This window comes from Lepidochelys olivacea (assembly GCF_965140295.1).
Source record: "Lepidochelys olivacea isolate rLepOli2 genome assembly, chromosome: 3".
Taxonomy (NCBI): Eukaryota; Metazoa; Chordata; order Testudines; family Cheloniidae; genus Lepidochelys; species Lepidochelys olivacea.
This window is the reverse complement of record NC_140413.1, coordinates 189,570,145-189,589,812: the sequence shown is the minus strand read 5'-3', so window position 1 is coordinate 189,589,812 and position 19,668 is coordinate 189,570,145. Positions and strand designations below refer to the sequence as shown.

Here is a 19,668-nt window from a genome sequence, read left to right as displayed (position 1 = left end):
GACTATTTAGGATGTCTGAAGCAGTGTATAAAATGTCATTGAGCGCGCTGCAAACCTTTAAAAGGGCAGTATATTTTCTTGCCAGTAGCTTCTTTCAAGGTAATGCTCTCTTGCAGAGAATACAAGGATGTCTTTAAACAGCATACCTGCATAGGGGCTACCTTTAGTTACTGCACTGGTGTAATTTATCTTATGCAATTTCAATATGGATCCAATACTTCCACTCTTTCTCAGGTTTGCAGAATCTGGCCATAAGTGATTAAAAAAATAAAGATGTCGAGCCCAGGAAAAGTCTACAATAGGTGCAAACTATTGCAGGATCTAGACTTGGGTGAACTGACAAGACTATGACCTATTTCACTTCATTAAGAAAATGGGAATGGGGGTGGGAGGTGGAGAGTGAATAAGAGTGTGTATGCATAAGAGAAACAGCTCAGCAAATATGCTTCTAAAATTAAGTGTATCCTTAGTTTTGTGCTACCTTGCTTGCCCTTCAGGACAAGCAGAAACAATGGAGGTAAACTATCCTTGTTCTAGGAAGTTGTTCCCTATGAAATGCTCATGGCCAGGAATTTCTCAAATGGGTTTGAACACGGTTACATATTTTGGTTATTTACATCCCTTTGGCTTTCACCATTGCAGCTGCTTTATGAAGATTGTTTTCTACCTAAGACATCTGTATCACCCAATTATTTTCACTGATACACAACTGAAAAGAGACCAAGGAAGGAGAACATAAGAATGGCCATACTGAGTCAGACCAATGGTCCATGTAGCCGAATAACCTGTCTTCTGACAGTGGCCAGTGCCAGATGCTTCAAAGGGAGTGAACTGAGCAGAGCAATTTGAGTGATCCATCTCCTGACATCAAGTCCCAGATTCGAGCAGTCGGAGGTTTAAGGACACCTAGAGTATGAAGTTAATAGCCATTGGATATTAGCGAATAGCCATTGATGGACTTATATAATTCTTTTTTTAACCCAGTTATACTTTTGACCTTCCCAACATTCCCTGGAAATGAGTTCCACAGATTAACTGTGCATTGTGTGAATTACTTCCTTATGTTTGTTTTAAACCTGCTGTCTATTAATTTCATTGGGTGTCCCCTAGTTTGTGTCTTATGTCAAGGGGTAAATAACACTTCCTTATTCACTTTCTCCACACCATTCATGATTTTATAGACCTCTATCATATGCCCCCTCAGATGCCTCTTTTCCAAGCTTTGAAAAGAAGAGAGAGATTATAAAAGTCAGAGCTGAGTTATGGTTTGCTGTCTATGAGGAGCAGAAAAGCAATAATTCATTAGTCCAAAAGACGGATCAGAAGAACAGAAAGAACTTTTTTCAAGTTTCTTTGCTGATGCCTTATGCTTTGTAGCTTGGAACTTACACCATTCACTTAGCGTTATGAGATTACAATGATGGGAAAACATATATCACCTCTGTCATATCTCTCTGACTCAATGAACACGCACTAATTCCAATTCATCCCTGCAGTAATTCCATTGACATTATCAGAGTTACAATAGGGATGAATTTAGTCCAGTAGGCCAACTAGTGATCAGGTTCCTTTGTGTTATATGGTAAATCTCTGCATTTTGGCACATTGCTAGTTTAAAAAGACATGCACTTGGTTTAATTACACAGCCGTTGAGAGATACCACGCACAAATAATATAGCCAGATGGGTGTCAGTTCCTACCACTGCTTCCAGATTAAAATGTGCAGCTTTTAAGCTAATTTTTACTGATGCTTTATACAGACATCTGTGTACACAAATTAACAGTGGCTGCTCTGACCAGCTAAAGGCTGAGACTTTCAAAACTGACAAGGGGAGTTAGCCACCCACCCTCCAACCCTTACCCCCATTAATTGCAGTGTGAGTTTTGTGGCTAAATCTCTTAGTCATCTTAGAAAGTCTCAATTGGAATGCTGTGCTTCAAAGAGGAGTCAGTCTCCTGGACTCTCAGCAAAAGCAAAGATGATGTAGATTCACACATCTCATTCATTACAGGCCTGTTCCTACAGTAAAACAGAGCTTTAGCCTTAGCAAGCCAAGGTAGTGTAACACATTGTAAAAAGAGTACCAATAGCAAAAATTATTAAACATTTATCTCTCCCCTGAGTGAACATCTGGCATGTATCAGAATGCTGCCTTGGGGGTTTAGTACCAAAACCTTTAAGGTTTTATGTGACAATGCCTAGAGAGGGCAATAATACGGCATATTCTACATAGGTTTTTTTAAACACTGGCCTCTTGAAAATATCAAGAGCAGAGGTTGAACCACATATCACTTTATAAGTGAAATGTTAGCTCTCTCATTTTTTGACAGAGGGAAAAAATCAGCTCTATTTTTCATTAACTAGGAAGAAGTTCAAAAGAAACACAATGGAAAAAAATCATAGAAAACATGATGATATTGCAAGTAACATGTGGATGGGGGGGTTGCTTTTAGATCTAATATGAAGGAATAGTAACTAAGGTGGAGCACTTTTTGGAGCTATGCACTATCCCACCGTTATAACTTTCAGCCATTTTTAAGCCTTTTTCCCCCTAAGTCTTAGCGAATCTGCAGATGGCTACAAATGAAAACTATCCAAGAATTCTGAACCTGTGATGTACCCACTGCCTACCTCCACCTGGGCCAGCTTTTTCATAAATTCACTCACTTGGGGAGCAAGGGGCCTGCATCACTGTGTTATGTGTTCATATATTTAAATATTCGGGATAATATTGGCATATCTATCTATCTATCTATCTATCTATCTATATATGCCAATATTACCCAGAAATAGTAGGTGGATAAGACTCCATGATTTACTTGGAAAATTAGATGACTTTTGAGCAGACAAGAAGGTCCTGAGCCAAGAACTACAAATTTAATGTGATGGTCGTGATCTTTTTATAACTTAGAATATTAAAATACTAAAATAAAAAAATAAATAATAAATGGAATAATAAAATAAAATAAATAATAATAAAATTAAGACTTGGGAACTTGTAACTCAAGGTTTGATTTCTATTTATTCCTCATAATAGCATGGTAAAGAGCATTTGTTCCCTAAAATCTGTCAACTCCAAAAGTTTGAAGAAATGTGGCAGCCAAGCCAAGCTAAGCTGTAATAGCCTATTGCATATGCTAAAGTAACTGATAGTAAGTTAATGCTACTTTGAGCAAAATGTAATTGCCTAAGTTGAAATTTGTCCAGGACACCAAGACTAACAATCCAAGTACTATAAAAAATGCCATGGGCTCTTCAAAGACTACAGGTGTGCAGGGCCTCAGTATTCTGTTTCACCTAAAAGACAGCACCTTCAATTTGCATAATGCTTCTCACTCAACGTAGGGCATTGATTTCATATTGAGTCAGAAGTAAGAGTGCCATCTACTGAATTACTAACATTACTTTCCCAAATATCTGTATAAGTCCTTGGAGTTCCTCTCATCCCGCTTAGTGTCTAAGGTATGATGGGATAATAGGCAAAGATAGACTCCCAATACCTTTATTCTCTTTTTGTGCTTGCACAATCTCTCTCAACTACTTTAAGGCCAAATTCTAGAAGAGAAAAACAAAGACTACATATTCTAATAAAAACATAGCACTACTTTTCATTCCAGTTTCAGCAGTAATCAAACACTGATCCATGGACAGCTAATGGAGTGGAGTCCCTTCCTTGCTTCTAGCTGCTTAAACAGGGATCCAGGCCTACCTGTCTCCATTACAACCTGACCCAGTTCCATTGGAAGTCAATGGAAAGACTCCCACTGACCTCTATCAAAGCTGGATCAGACCCCACGGTAACCTAAAATGAGGATGAAAGAAAACAAGACCCATCCACAAGGATCAGAGCCAGCAACAGAACTGGAGCTCTCACAATCAGCAGGAGCCACTGGCAGGACAGGTGCCAGAAGCTGCCAGTAGAATAGGAATGTCCACAAGAGTGGAGGAGAGGAAGACCAAGTAGCTGATCAACATGACCAGGGGAAGGAGCAGCCAGATAGCACATACAGAGAGAAAAGAAGGCCAGATGGCAGGGAAACTTATATTGGAGAGCAAAGTGGAGAGAGAGGAACAGCATGCAAAGGGGAGACTAAATGAAAAGCAAAAGCAATAAAAAAATTTCAGAAAGGACAACATATTTAAAGATAGTTACAAATAAATATTTCTCCTAAATTTGTTTTCAGAGTAATGATTTACTCAACAATTGAAAAGGTATAGTATCACCAACCTTCCACCAAAAAAGGGATAAATAATGTCCTATGGAACCAAAACTTGGGAAAAGCCCATTTTTCTCCCCAGAAATTAAGAAGAATAAAATAGAATAGAGGAAATAAGGTTATGGTTTGTGATGTATGATTACATCAAGCCTTTTTTATACAGACAGGAAAAAAGATTTATGTACTGCAGGAAAGGAATGTGTGTAGAGTGAATGATATTGGAAAGCAACAGAGAAAAACCTGATAGGGAAGATTAGAGTGCAAGGCCTCATATGGGTTGAATGTTGGGTCAGGGTACAAATGTGAGAGGAGAATGCAAAATGGTTCTATTTAGGCTCTCTTTAGAATAACAACTGATGGTAAAACTGTACCTCCTTACTTCCTCAAATGACACTTTCCTCTGATCCTTAAATTAAATAAATATGCAGAAATAGACACCAGTTTATAAAACAAGAATTTATAACATTGATAAATCAGTAATTAAATATGGCAATTAGCAAGAATATGTTCAATGATCATAGGATCACCATAACTAATTACACAAATGTTTTTATGTACCATAGAACCATCAGTGTCATAACAAAATCCTACAGAGCTTAAATACTGTGTTTTTCAACACTAGTTCTAAGTTATTAATATTGTGTTTCGTATGAAGAAAAAAAGAAGCACTCTCCATTTATTTTGCCCAGCTGCTCTGTGTGTGCATTTGTGTGTGTGTGTGTTCTGAATAAATCTTTATTTGATTTTCTTTTATAAAGGAGTAGGGACAATCTATCCACAGATCCTCAAACATAGCGTTGTGAAATGGTTTACTGTGGGGGGCTACAAACATATCAGAACAACTGAAGAGTTATACAGTGCAATTAAGGCACTGAAGTACTTCCAGAAACTACTGTTTGTGAGTAGCACAAAGGACTCTGCATGTAGATGAATTCAAACAAAATTAATCCCTAATCATAGACTGTTTCAATAAAGAGGGAGAGATGGAATGTGAGAGAGAGAGAAAATAAGAGCAGATCTTATGGAGCAAGAGATGCCCCATTGGCTCCACCATTTATAGAATAAGAAATAAATACAACAGACAGGAAATGGTGCCCAACTCATTATGAAAGTTTGCACTTTGTTCCAAAAGATGGACTGTACTCTGTAGACTGGGAACACGTTTTTGAAAATCAGAATTAACTGGATGTGGGAACCTTATTTTGAAATCTGTCAGGAAAATGAAAGTGATGTTCAGTAAGCATATACCTTATGGTTTGTGTTTAACATCTCAGGCAAAGGATAGTGTTTCTAAGAGGGCTTCATTATCTAGTAGTAGAATATACTGTCAGCCCAGAATAGGAACTCATGGTCTGGTATGGCATTTGAACCCCCTCTTTCTAGACCATAGACAAGAGTGTTGCCATTGACACAAGGAACGAATTTAACTGCTACAACACAATATATCCTAAGTTTAAAGGTATGTGTGAATCCTGAACTGAAATGATGACACCAAAAAGAAATAGAAATTGTATATGCTCACTAAATCATTTGCATCATGCTGTATAGCCCTCCTTTTTGTTTGCAACTTAATAGCTCACTTAAACATTCAAATAATTCCCTCATTGATCTGCTCTTGAATGATTTGGCTGAACATATCTTTTTAGTAACTAACATACTGTGATTTTGTTCCACACGTTGTGCAATAGCTGATTCTATCCTACCCTCACAAAACATATTAAGCTTAATAAATATATTTATGAGAATTACTTTGTATAGTCCTTATGCAATCAGCCATGCTGTGTATGATAGCCCAAGACGATGAAAACCCATTGACTTTTTGTAGCAAATTAGTCTACCACCTAATCGGTGAACCCTGCTAAGCTTTTGAATTATGACGAGAACCAGCAGCTCAGTTAGAACACTCAAATGAATTATATCAATTCATAAACTTGTTCATGTCCAGATTTCATTAGCCACACATTAACAGCATTTTATGTTTATTACTGCTCTGACATAATCTATAAATAACTGAAATGCTAATCATAGTGTTCTGCCGGGCATCATCATTTAATCATAAAGAGATACATTATTATAAACTATAATAGATAATAACAAGTCTGGGTCAATGGCCGCATATTAAAAGATCACAATTATATCCTATAAGGGTATGTACCTCATACATTTGGTGACACAAAGGTCCATATCTAATCACTTGCAAATGTTTCCCCTCTGACATACTGATAGTACAAGGTGACACAATTAAGAAAATATGCTTGTAAAACAGGGCAATCTTTGAACATCACAGTAAACAGAGAACAATTAATAGTGGCAATTCCATTAACTCTTTATTTCTAGGATTTTATTTTTTTGTATAACGGAACTCAAGTTCATAATACTGGGGAAAAATACAGTACATAGGAATACAAGTATATTACTCCAGGAGCTACTAAATTAGTGCTCAATTGTGTTACCCATTGGGTTAACAACATAGAACAAAGATTTTATTTGCATGCCACCTCTTATAATCCTATTACTGCTTCATTGCATTCTTCAAACAATCTTACCTAGTAGAAGAGAGTACTGAACTCAAGTATACTCTGTACTTTTTTCTTTTTAGGGACATGCTGATTGACTGAAGCCCTTTCTTTCAAGGCCCATTTTCTTGTCATTGTTCCTGTCCACATATTATGTCATTACAGCATTTTGACTAGCACATAATAGAGAGATGATTTAGATTAGATATTTAGCGTAACAAGATAATGGGATCAGTACTGTACCTACCTATGTTAGCTCCTGTTTTTTACTGAGGTAAAGTACCCTGGCGAAACATCAGCTACTAAACAAAGAATTTCAGAAACAGATTTATCAGATAAAATCATTTGAAATGGGAAATGAGTCTGACCCAAGGATCAAGAATTAATTGTAGATTATTAGAATAAAGTATTTTATACCGAGAATTAGCCACTAATTTAAAGCTTTAGTTGAATAGGAAACAGAGATGTAGTTTGTCATTGCAAGCACTTGCACCTCGTAGCTCAGGGTGAACTGAGGAAGATAAAGAAAGGAATGTAAAACACTATGGAAACCAACCTCTGGAGACTTAATATTCTGATCAGCTCACCTCCGAACATCTGGCTCTTAAATGTTCAAGCGCAAAAACAAGAGAGCTAATGAAAGCAGTACATATTATCTCCCCCATCAATGTACCTCACAAACACCTGCTAAAATTAAAACAAATTGAATCTTGATTGCTGATTAAGTGCCCCTTCTTTAGCTAGATGTTCTGTCACTATTTGCCCTGGCACACCATGTACAAACTGATGAAAAACTAGGGGTGGGCTACAGCAGCAAAGGTGGATAAAAGGCAGTGGAGAAGTAGATGCATATAAACTGCAGCCCATTAACTTTGTGTACACGAAATCCTGCACCAGTTAGTTTTAGACATTTCCCCTCCCCCCACCCCACCCACCTCTTTTCTTGGGCAAGAATTAAAATGATAAAGTGGCCTTTAAAGGCAAGTCAGTTAATAACTGCACCTTATTTTTTCCAGAGATGTTTGTATCAAAGGGGACAACTGACAGATGGACCTTACAGCATTCACTAGCCACTGCCCAGCTACTGAGCTGAAAAATACCTTTGAACAATATTATTGTGCCTCATCTTTTTTAAAGACATTATCAAGTATTTGTGAAGACTTTGAAGCATTTGTAGGTATATGCTTGTGAAAGAGAAAATAAAACCTGCTAAGGAATGTATGACCTTTACTTATCTCAAATAAATGTTTCAGCAGTGGCAAGAAAAAGTTATATAGTTTATTGCCAATAAACTAACAGAATATTCAACTCACACACTTCATTTAGGATAAAAGTATCCATTAGAATTTGCACCACACTTATAAAAATACCCTCCTACGTGAACAAAGATGACAGATGTGTGGCTAATCTACCATGTTAGCATCATTTGAGAAGTTGTGATTTTGTTCAAATTTTATTAGCTAAACTTGAATTGATCCTGGTAAAATTCAACTCAATATTTAACCTAGTTCAAGTATGTTTCCAGAGCCTATAAACTCTTAACTATTATTGTATTACAACATATTTATGTAAATTTCATGTAAAAGTTAAAATAATTAACTTTTATTTGACTCACAGTCCTTCGATAACCAAAAATTATAAAATCAGCCATATGACAGTGTGTAAATCCTTCTTAGCAACACCATCTACAAAACCGTTTTTTTGACTAACAATAAGGTCATAACAAACACATATGTTTGGCATATGCATTTCATCAATGCTGATTATATTCTGAATCAAGAATTAGCATCATAATGATGGGTTACCCAAAGATCTGGAACAGGACATTTTAAACAAAAGAAAAAAAAATGTCCCGAATCACTTACTATTGCTTGACTTCTTTTTTTATTGCATTCTAAATTATTTAAATATACTATTAGACATCATATTGGGAAAAAACAGATGTTTTCTAATTATGAACTGATTTTACAGTGCGATGGTGTCATATATTTAAATTACAAATACACATTTTTAGCATTCCAGCTGTGCTTTACAAGAGTTTAATTTGCTTCTTCTGATATGTCACATTGCACCTGCCTTTTAAAACTCCTATAAATGTAAAACATTAGTCAAACACAATTATTAAGACAGGCTGACAACATCTAAAGATTTTGAACATCTTATAGAAGATGAAATTTATTTAAAGATTCAATAATGAACCAGCTAAATGTGTATTTTAGATAACATTTACAAATATTTTAGAGTATCAAATGAAACTGATGACTTGTGTATATGTGCATATGTAGCATATAGAATTTAATTTTGTGTTACATAGCTCCTTCCATACACAAAGTATTTTAAAGTTCCTTTATAGAATAATGAGGTTAAATACTGATAATGCAGTAGCTTTGTAGGAAGCCAACTACCACAGCCATTTTGGACTCAGCAACAACACTCACACAGATATAGGCACTAACTGTGAATGGAAGAAATATTGGGCAAAACACAGGGGTTATCCATATTACTTTGAAAACATTCTTTGAGATTTTTGGCTTTCAGTTTGCCAGCATGGGAGATAAACAGAAAAGACATCAGATTATTGTCTGGCTATGCCAAAATAAGGACAGGAGACATCTGACATGGGTTTAATCAGACAGCAACTTTATTATTAGATGTTTGGGACTACCCAGCAGATAACAGTGTACAGTGCCGGTTACCCCTATGTTTATTCCGTAATTACCCAGGGGGCTTTACCAGCTCCCTGTCTTTTTCCATCCAGGTTCCTCCAGCAAATCCATTGCTGGGAACTTACCATGCCCAGGTGGGGGGGGCTTCCACCAGCTCCCCCTCTTTTTCCCTCCAGATCCCTCCATTGCCGGGATGTTACCATCCACCACCTCCCTCACAGAAGGGTTAAAGTGGGCTATAAGAATGGGGTGTTGGCTCCCTGCCATAGCAATCATAGGAGTCCCCAACCACCCCTGTCATAAATATAAAGGAAAGGGGTTAAGAAGCTCTAATACAGTACTGTAAAATCCTCTTACCTGTAAAGGGTTAAGAAGCTCAAGTAACCTGGCTGGCACCTGACCAATAAGGGGACAAGATACTTTCAAATCTCAACGGGGGGGAGGTGGGGGAAAGGCTTTGTCTGTCTGTCTGATACCTCTGCCCGGGGACAGATCAAGAAAGCAAGCAATCCAACTCCTATAAAGTTAGTAAGTAATCTAGCTAGAAAATGTGTTAGATTTTCTTTTGTTTTTGGCTTGTGAAATTCGCTGTGCTGGAGGGAATGTGTATTCCTGGTTTGTATCTTTTTGTAATTTAAGGTTTTGCCTAGAGGGATTCTCTATGGTTTGAATCTGACTGCCTGTGAGATTGTCTTCCATTCTAATTTCACAGCGGTGCTTCTTTTACCTTTTTTCTTTCTCATAAAGTTCTGTTTCTTTTAAGAGCCTGACTGATTTCTCTATGATCCTAAGACCCACGGGTTTGGGTCTGTGATCACTTTGTAACCAATTGGTTAGGATATTATTCTCAAGCCTCCCCAGGAAAGGGGGTGTAAGGCTTGGGGGGAATATTTTGGGGGAAAAGGAATGCTAAGTGGTCCTTTCCCTGATTCTTTGTTAAATCACTTGGTGATGGCAGTGTACCTCCAAGGTCAAAAATTGTGCACCTTGGGGAAGTTTTACCCTAAGCTGGTAGAAATAAGCTTAGGAGGGTGTTTCATGCAGGTCCCCACATCTGTACTCTAGAGTTCAGAGTGGGAAGGGAACCCTGACAGCCCCTGCCCCCATTCATTCCTTCAATGAACACCTCTTTTTAAGTCCTTTTCCATGCCATTTATCCTTTCCTATGGTGTATCTCCACTGGACATCCACCCTACACTTAAATGATGAATTGCGACATATTACCTACGGCCCATCATGCCATCCATGAACAGAGCCCTTCCTGAAACCCACTGTGGGGAAGGCAAAAAAAAATCTGAACTGAACCCAAGCCAATATGGTTGTAAGGGAAAAATTTATTTCCAGACCCCCTAAAAAGGGGGCGGCTAGTGTAATGTGCACAGCAGGTGTTGACCAAACCTGGTATTTTACCAACTGCAAGGGAGGGAGGGTGGGTCCTGCTTTGGCCTTGATCCATGTTAAAAGGAAGGCCTTAGGTGCCCAGCTGCCCCTTTTAAACCCTGCATTCCCAGGGGATGAGTCAGTGACCGCACTGACCCCTTTTTGCAGCAGTTTTCATCTTCCCCACCACCAGCAGCCACAAAGCATTGTTCCCTTCACTTGGCCAACCAGCCAAACACCCTCTCCTTCCCCCTGCTCCCCAGCTTAAAGGTGCAGGGCAGTCAAAGTCTCATCTAAAATACATTAGTACTATTAGTATTAATATTAGCACTGTGTAGGAAGTTGAACTTGAAATTCCTATTTTATTGCACAGAGAGTACTCCCCAACTGATCTATAGCAAAGTGTGTGTGTGTGTGTGTGTGTGTGTAATTCAGCAGACAGATACAGAATCTCAAATAAATTTAGGGGAAGCCATTGATAGCTAAATAAGAACAGGTAGACCTCCATGTGCTTAATATTTGTGACAATGCTATTAAAATACTACAGCTTGGTATTATATTCCTATGAATAAAAGAACAATACTTTCCAGGAGGCTAGATTTTAAACTTTCAAGTAATTAGCTTGTGATTCACAGAAACATGTGTCCTGATACAGTGGGAGTAGGCAGTACTTATTCTAGAGCTATTTATTGTCTTGTACACTCCCTAGAAATAACAATGATTGCTTTAGATTTGTATGTAGGTATAAAAAGAGATACGGAGTGAATAATTCATAAAGATAATATAATGTTGTAGGTGCACCTTTTCATCCTGGGTTTTCCAAAGACAATAAAAGACAAAACATTTGAGGCAAGGGCCTTTGTTATGATTACAAAAAATATTTTAAACCAAGCTTTAGATAAAATATTTATGCTCTCTCAAACCTTTTCACCCAAATGTGTAAATTACCAAAAAATAAACAAAAAACAAAAAAAAAACAGTACTCACCAATATATTCATTAAAGGCCCAATCCATTAAAATGAATGAAAGCCTTTGCACTGACATCAATGAGGCCCACAAAACACAAAGTAAAACTGAGAATATACTTTGAACTAGATCCTTATTATTGTCAGAAATCTGCTAACATAGGGGTATATCCTGTCATCCCTTCCCCAGGGATTGTAGTTACAGGTCATAGAACGCAGCACTTCCCCTATGTCCCAGAAAGCTGTGCTCTGTGGGAGCTCCCTTTGCCCCAGCAGAGGAGTTCATGGGGAGGTCTGGAGAGGACTGGGGTCAAGTGGCAGATCAATCAGCAACTCACCTACAAGGGCAGTAGCTTCCACAGCCATGGACTGGGGGTGGGGGTGGGAAAGGGAATTCCATCTCTGCTGACCCCTGAAAAACTCTACAACATAGAATTCAGCTAATCAGCTGTGGGATGGACTTAGCACTGTGCATGAAGAGCATACAGTCCAGTTACTATGCTGTGTGCTGCATTTAGGATGCAATTCTTTGGGGTAGGGTGGTTAAGGGGCAATGAGGGTGCTAAAAGTGTTCTGGTGATCGTATTTCGTACTGGCAATCTAATAAAGCGATACCGTAAATCTTTCTGAATGTGAGGTTTTAACAGCAGGATATAATCATTTCTAAAATCCTAGAATTTCTATCTACTTCAATGTTCACAAGTGAATTCAGAATAAATGCAAGGGCATTTTGGACGATGAGCTCATCAGCTAGATCTCTGGACATACTTTAGCTCTTTGGCTATATTCTGCTGAGGCTTTTTCTTTTCAGGTCCAGGTTGCACTATAATACAGAGTGATTCTTCAATATGAGAATGTTCAAAGATCCCAACCTGAGTTCTGCCATGTACTTTTTGTTTCAATGTTGCACCATTTACCAGAGCCATTTTTGTTTTAGCCTCACGCTGCAGTGCCATTAAGAAGGCAGCCAGCATAGAATCATACAATCATAGAATATCAGGGTTGGAAGGGACCCCAGAAGGTCATCTAGTCCAACCCCCTGCCCAAAGCAGGACCAATTCCCAGTTAAATCATCCCAGCCAGGGCTTTGTCAAGCCTGACCTTAAAAACCTCTAAGGAAGGAGATTCTACCACCTCCCTAGGTAACGCATTCCAGTGTTTCACCACCCTCTTAGTGAAAAAGTTTTTCCTAATATCCAATCTAAACCTCCCCCATTATTGAAGTGCATTATTGAAGTGCTTTGCCACAGGTGAAGGGTTGTTCTGCACATACAGTGATTTCAACCCAGTTACTAAGAAAATTATTTTTCACTTCCCCAGTATGAAGTCTGCTGTACTTCTAGAAGGAATACTAGTCTATGTGTCGGATGAATTGCTTGCCATTGCAGGTACTCCTTTGAAATATGCATTCAAGGGCCAAACTGTTTGTAAGTGTAGCTTTCTAGGTGGTTTTAAATGTTTCTCTTTTAAATACTTTCCAATTTGTACTAGAGAGCGGTAGGTAAGAATTCCTTTGGGACAATAAAATAGAAGCCTCAGCATTATTACTGCTCCGTACAAGTAATTTTTTCAAAGTAAAAATATCTTCAAAACTAGCTGCAGTAGCTCTGCTACATGACTTAAGCAACACAGAATTCTCAAAGTTGTTCTCATTTCTTTAGTCTCATTTCGAGCACTTCAACTGCCATGTAATATTTAAAGGCCAGTTTATCCCTGTGAAATTAATCAATTTGGTCTGTGAATTTAAAAGTATGGAATTAATGTATCACATGCTTATGATAAAATGAATTATATTAGAGATGCACTGTAGCTGGAGATAAGGCCAAACTAACATTTCAATTCAGAGCAACCCAAACTTTGGGGAAGCTTGGATTCAGATCCAAACTTTGCAACAGGGTCCTATAATGGACTTTACCACAACTCCAGCTCACCTTCCCACCCCACCCCCACCCCCAAATTTTGCTGTTGGCCTCATCTCTTAATTAAAAAACAAGGATTTATTTTTCTTTTGGGAAGAGCCAACTGGTTTTACCCCATATTACCTCTTTAAAGATGCAGCAACAGGTTTATTCATCCGCAGGTCACAGAAGACGTGAAGGCATCTCCCGAGTCCAGATTCCGTCAGTGGTGGAGATGCTTACTAAACACTACAGAGTGTCATGAGGTACTCCATTCACCACACTCCTGGCTGTTGCCAAGGCTGAGACTGTGAGTTCTGGCTTAAAATGTGAAAAGAAATCCTATGAGTATGGCAGCCCAAGACACTGTCACTGAACTGCTAGGCTATCGTCTCTTGATTATACTAAATGATGATTAAATAAATGCTATTGGGCCGGCTCTTGATTAACTCAATGAGACCTTTGACATTGACATTAACAGAAGAATCAGGCTCACTCTCTATAAATGAGATACTGGGGATTTTTGTGTAATATTTTCCATGACTGTATCAGAGATAATAAAATTGCAGTGCAAAAAAATAGAAGAAATCTAGGTTATTTCAGAATTTGATGTGACACAGTATCATCAGCAGCTGTCATAGTTTTTTGCATTCTGTTTTCGCAAAGGAAAAATCAGATCTTCAATCCACATCTCAGAAACGCAAACATAAGAATGTTCTTGTTTGAGTTTTCATACTACTTCTTTCATAGAGTACGAATATATCAAATTGAAAATATTTCTGTTCAGCAACTTCAGCAACTCTAAATTAACAAAATGTTTAGTTTATTGTCTTTCAATGCTTGTGCACGTTAAGAATGTGTAAGCAAGAAAGATTTCATTTAGAAAGAGAGGTGAAATGTCCATGGTACCATCAGAGACATTCAGAGAGATTAGGCCATCTCTAAACTACTGCTTAGCTGAAAAATTATCAAAAATAATGAATGCTGCCAATTAAAGGAAACATTTCTGAAATAAAGAAAATTTATTTTAACTCCTTGAGAGCTCATGGATATAAAATCATATGATAACCACTGCAAGCGTCTCTGATTGTTTTACTGCTATGCATAGCAAATATCATGCTGTTCAGACTCTGTGCCTTATTCGGTAACCATTAGATCACATGCTACTCTCAGCTGCACTGTTTTAAATTTAAAGTAATTTCATTGACTTCTCTGGACTTATTCCAGATTTGGCCTATGATAGACTCAATTTTTCACTGACCTACATTAGGTCTTCATACACATGTGTAACAACTCTCGGCTGCCCAAAATCAATGGGAACTGTATGCAAATTGGGTAAAAGGATAAGGCATTTTGTCAATGAAAATTTTGATTCTGTGCTAAAATATATATTTTAGAAGTGAGAGGGAAGAAATGCCAGTCAAAGCAGAAATTATGTTCAAGAAGAAACTTTGGGGTTTTCTTCCTAAAATATCTCAACAAAATAAATACATTTGTGCAAGAAGTTTTTGAATTCTGCAAAAGGAACAGCAAAAGATCACCTCATTTCATTAATTCATCACCATTTTTAGAGACAAAGATTAACTTGGTGAATTTAAAATAATTCTGTCAAATAAGTTTATTTTTTTTCACATTTTGCTCTCATTTTATTGATTTCACTTTTTTCAAGAAATAAACAATTTGAATGAAAACAAGTTAAAAAGTTAGAAAACAGAATGTTTCTCGTTTTACTTATGTGTGATGTGATTTGTTGTATGTTGGAAGTTAGCTAGATGGAGAGAGCATATGATGTTGCCCTGAAGTGCCTGTTTGGATTACAGTCCTCTTGTTGGTTATTAGTTATGATGAATTGGATGTTTAGCACAGTTGCATTTTCCTAATTACTGTGTATTTATATCTAACACCAGGATTCCTATCCTTCAGTAGTTCAGGAAGAGGAGGACAAACTATTAGTGTCCTCAAAGCACAAACTACTGTCAGAAGTTTAGCCAAAGAATATAAGGAGAGCAAGTTAGTAATGAACAATTAATTTTAGACCATGTGGAACTAAGGGATTCACAGGTGCTCCGCAAGCTAGTGGGAAGAGGATTCCTGTCCAAACACACACCTGATCAACATGTGGTTTGGCTACTTGGGTGCTGGATTCTGTCCAGGAAAAAGACATTTGTACATCAAGGGCCAGATCCACAATTGATCTAAGCACAGTGACATTGACTTCAATGGAGTTACGCTGATTTACACCAGCTGAGGTTCTGGCCCCAAGTGTCTTGAAAACACACTACATTAATCTCTTAGAAATATCCACCAATTAAAAGCTCAGTGGAGAGGTCTAGAAACAAGGTAACATTGAGCCTTATTAAAAAGACAGAAAAGAGTGCATCATTGCAGGAAAACAAGTAAAACAAAGGTAAAATAGAGTATTTAAACCATGATGAAAAATCTGGTGATCACTGTGAAAATACGGGGGAAAGAGTATTAGGAAACAGGCATAAAACCATTATCAGCAATATAACTAGCAACTTTTTGTGGTCTAGAAATTTTAGCATAGAAGACTAAAAGAATACGCTAGAATTACTAAACCATAGGTAAATATTAATCAATTACTTATTATTTCATTAAATCGAAGATGGAAAGGACCAGTTCTTAACTCTCAGTGTTTGCCTCCTGGGGTCCTAGACAGCTTTTCCCATCAAATTAAAAGGTGGGGGAGATAAACAAACATGAGAAATTAAAATTGTCTAGGTATATAAAGGAGAAAGGAAAGAAAGAGGAAAATAATGTTCCACAATTATTACTCGAGCTAAGAGAAACAAAATTACTTGATCATAAATTCAGGATAATCTTGTTTTCTTTATGAGTTTCCATTTTATTAATGAAAGGAAGGTAACACCTTAGTGTACCCAGATGAATTAAAATGCCTATTTGAAGAAGCAATCCTCCATAGGGTTCTTTAATAGAATCTGTGAACAATTCTGGAGTCAGATAATTTAGCTATAAAGAAGGCAACATTAATAGCTAACCTCTTTAGGTACACAGACCAACTTGGACAGAAGGAGAGAGGGAATGCTGACATTATATACCATGCCCATTATTTGTACTGTTGCACAGCCAAACAGTTCTATTATTAGGAGAAAAAGAAGAAGGGGGCGCGGAGGGAAGAGTGGACAAAAACGGAATTAATAAATTATCTTAATCTATTTTTTTTTGCAAAATTCTATAGACACAGTGATTTGTATAGAACAGAAGTAGTTTTTTAAATACCTGAAAACATTGCAGCTTAGATTCAGTTAGAAAGCTGCAGCAAGCCTTTTTTAAGACAAACTTCTCTCAGCCGGCACAAATTCTCAGGAGCAGATCCTCAGCTGGTAAATTATTCTGGTAAACTTTTATAGCTCCAATGAACTCACTGGCCCTATGATGCTTCACATCAGCTATGGATCTGTCCCCAATTCTTTAAGCATCAGTCCTATTCAACTCCAATCTAACGACTTCTGGTCAAACATATTTTTTTCTGTTTTATCCTGGCTATGTGGTCTGCTCCTGTGCCACATGAAGAGTTCCAGTACAATACTCAGTTGTGTTTACAGTACAACATAATGGAACCACTTTTGACAGCTTTTGTACCTTATTATTTAAGGAAATTCCACTCTTAAACTCTCAGTAACTCCTCAACAGGTTCAAAGATGTCAGAAAAAGTATTCTTGTGCATTTCTCCGCTCCCCCAGTTATTTTTGCTGATGCTCTCCTCCATATGATGCTTTGTCATAATCACATACGAACATCAACAAATATAATTTATTTTAACCAGTATACCAACCTACTAAAAGAGCTTAGGAATTTTTAAAACCTAAGGTGTTTTCCAATTAAAAAACAAAACAAAACTTTTTGTTTGTTAATTTTTATATCCAGTAACACTGTAGCCTGTATAAACACCTACCAGGGAACAGATGGGGGAAACAGCCAGATTACATGAATTAAATAGTCCTGAAATCCAGCAGAATTGTAGAAACATAAGGAGCCTATTTCTTACTGAGCCAGCACTAGTGATTCATTAGCCACTTGCTAAAACTTAATAATCAGTTCATGAATTGCTGAGTTCAACCATTATGAAAACAGGACAGAGAATCACTAAATAATGACCTCTGATAAATCGGATGCACTGTACTTCTGTTTAAAGAAGAGCCATGGAAAGAGTCAGTAGGCAAGCCAGTTGGGAATCAAATGGACCCACTCAGTCATATCAGTGATACAGGTTTGTAGTGGATATTTGATCTTATTTTGGATCTTATCCAATTTCTTTACAAATATCTTGTTTTCGAAAATCAAGAAAGTTTATTCTCAATGCCTAACATTTTGAGCTGCAAATTGACAAATCTCAGAATCAAAATAAGATTTTTTAAAAACATTTTAAAATAAGAAAATTATTTCTGGTTGAAGAAACACTGAAAATGTAATTCAGAAAAAATAATAAACCTCAGAGTTCAAATTCTCAGAAGAAATCCTTCAGGACTCAATAAATCTGTGCACGTACACAGAAATCAGTATATAAAAAAACTAAATATCAATAGCTTCCATTGGAAAATACTTCTTCTCTAAGACTCTCTAAGCATTGTTTTGTAACTATGATTAACTGGAACAATTTTTGAAGGATATTACTTAAATCTATTTTGCCAAAGCTAAATTTGATAATTAATGATCTTTGGACCAGCAAATAATGAGTTTAACAAATTTCTCCAGTACTCAGAAGAATGCAGAACCTTCACAGAATCTCTCAACCAGCATACTTTTTTTCCCTCTGAATTGAAGCCCTCTTTGCTTCTGGTTTTAAGTTTAAACTTGGAGGTTTGCTTCTGTGAATTGGGTTCTTTGGGAAATAAAAAACCTTCAGTTCCCTGCAGCATGTATTTTAAAACTGAATTTGAAAAATGTAACCTCTCTAGGGTCTTAACAAAGGGAAATGCTACTCTTGGGAAGAGATGATTGATCTGAGAAGCTCCAACGTACTGTATGTTCTAATGATGAAAAGGATGTTCAACAGGTGTAAACCTTTCGAAGGAAGGTTCTTACTCATTTTTGCTAGTTGTGGATGATGAAGCATCTTTGCCTCTTGGTGTAGCAGAGGGCACCTCAGAATAATACAGTCTCTCTTCAGAGAACAAAATGAATCTCCCAGCCTTTTCTCTATTGGGTTAACATTTGATAAGCCTGCTGAAATGTTCTCACTCTGCTGTAATATTCTCACATATCAGACGAGGCGGACACAGAAAATTTGTAGCTGAGAAAGATAAGAAAAAAATCCCAAAGATTTTCCAAACAGCTTACTCAAAGCACACCTCTGCATTAACTTTTCCATCCTTATTGCAGAGATTTGGTAATGAGTCTGGCCACATATGTTATGGGTTATTCTGGAAGCCTGGGCCAAAGGAGCTGTTTTTGTGCTCAGCTTTTACACGCACAAGATTCTCAAATCTCATTGCATAGTATTGGCTTCAGACTGCACAAGGCTTGAATCAAAAACTCCACAGAGCCATCAGAACTCTACTAGCCACCTTCAGGAATGCATCTATTTCCCCGCCCCAATATTCTTTATATAGTGCCATAAATGTACATGGCAGTTTACAGGCAAATAAAGATACAATCCCTATCCAGAAGAGTTTACATTCTGAGTTCATCCTAGTATTGATACAAATAATGAAATACATGTTTTGCTTTAGGTAATGTCATTTAAAAAATAGGCAATCTGAGCTGGCTCTGGCAGCTTTCTGTATTGCTTTCATTAGAGTGTCAGACTCTTAAAAAATGAGACAAAGGAAAGATTGCATGGCAAGCTGGCAATCATGTGGTGTCTAAAAATCTGATCTCTTCTATGGTGATCAGATGTGATTTAGAGAATCAAAGGGTCAAATTGTGCTCTCGGTCACATATCTATTGCTAGGTGGTACACTGTCATATTGCACAGTGGATTAGGAGTATTATTCTCTCTCTAAAGGAATGGAGAAATGGCCTGCAGCAGTAAGACTTATA

General features: G+C 37.4%; 1 long non-coding RNA gene across 4 annotated transcripts in view; it reads right to left on the bottom strand.

Moving 5' to 3' along the window:
* Nucleotides 1-19,668, bottom strand: part of LOC311518416 — a 786,470-nt gene that overhangs the window by 506,705 nt on the left and 260,097 nt on the right. The window contains exon 2 of one of the 4 annotated variants that reach the window (XR_014710978.1): nt 13,789-13,965. The exons of the other annotated variants lie outside the window; for them this stretch is intronic. This is a non-coding gene — a long non-coding RNA (uncharacterized lncRNA). The remainder of the gene's footprint in view (nt 1-13,788; nt 13,966-19,668) is intronic. 4 annotated transcript variants of the gene reach the window in all.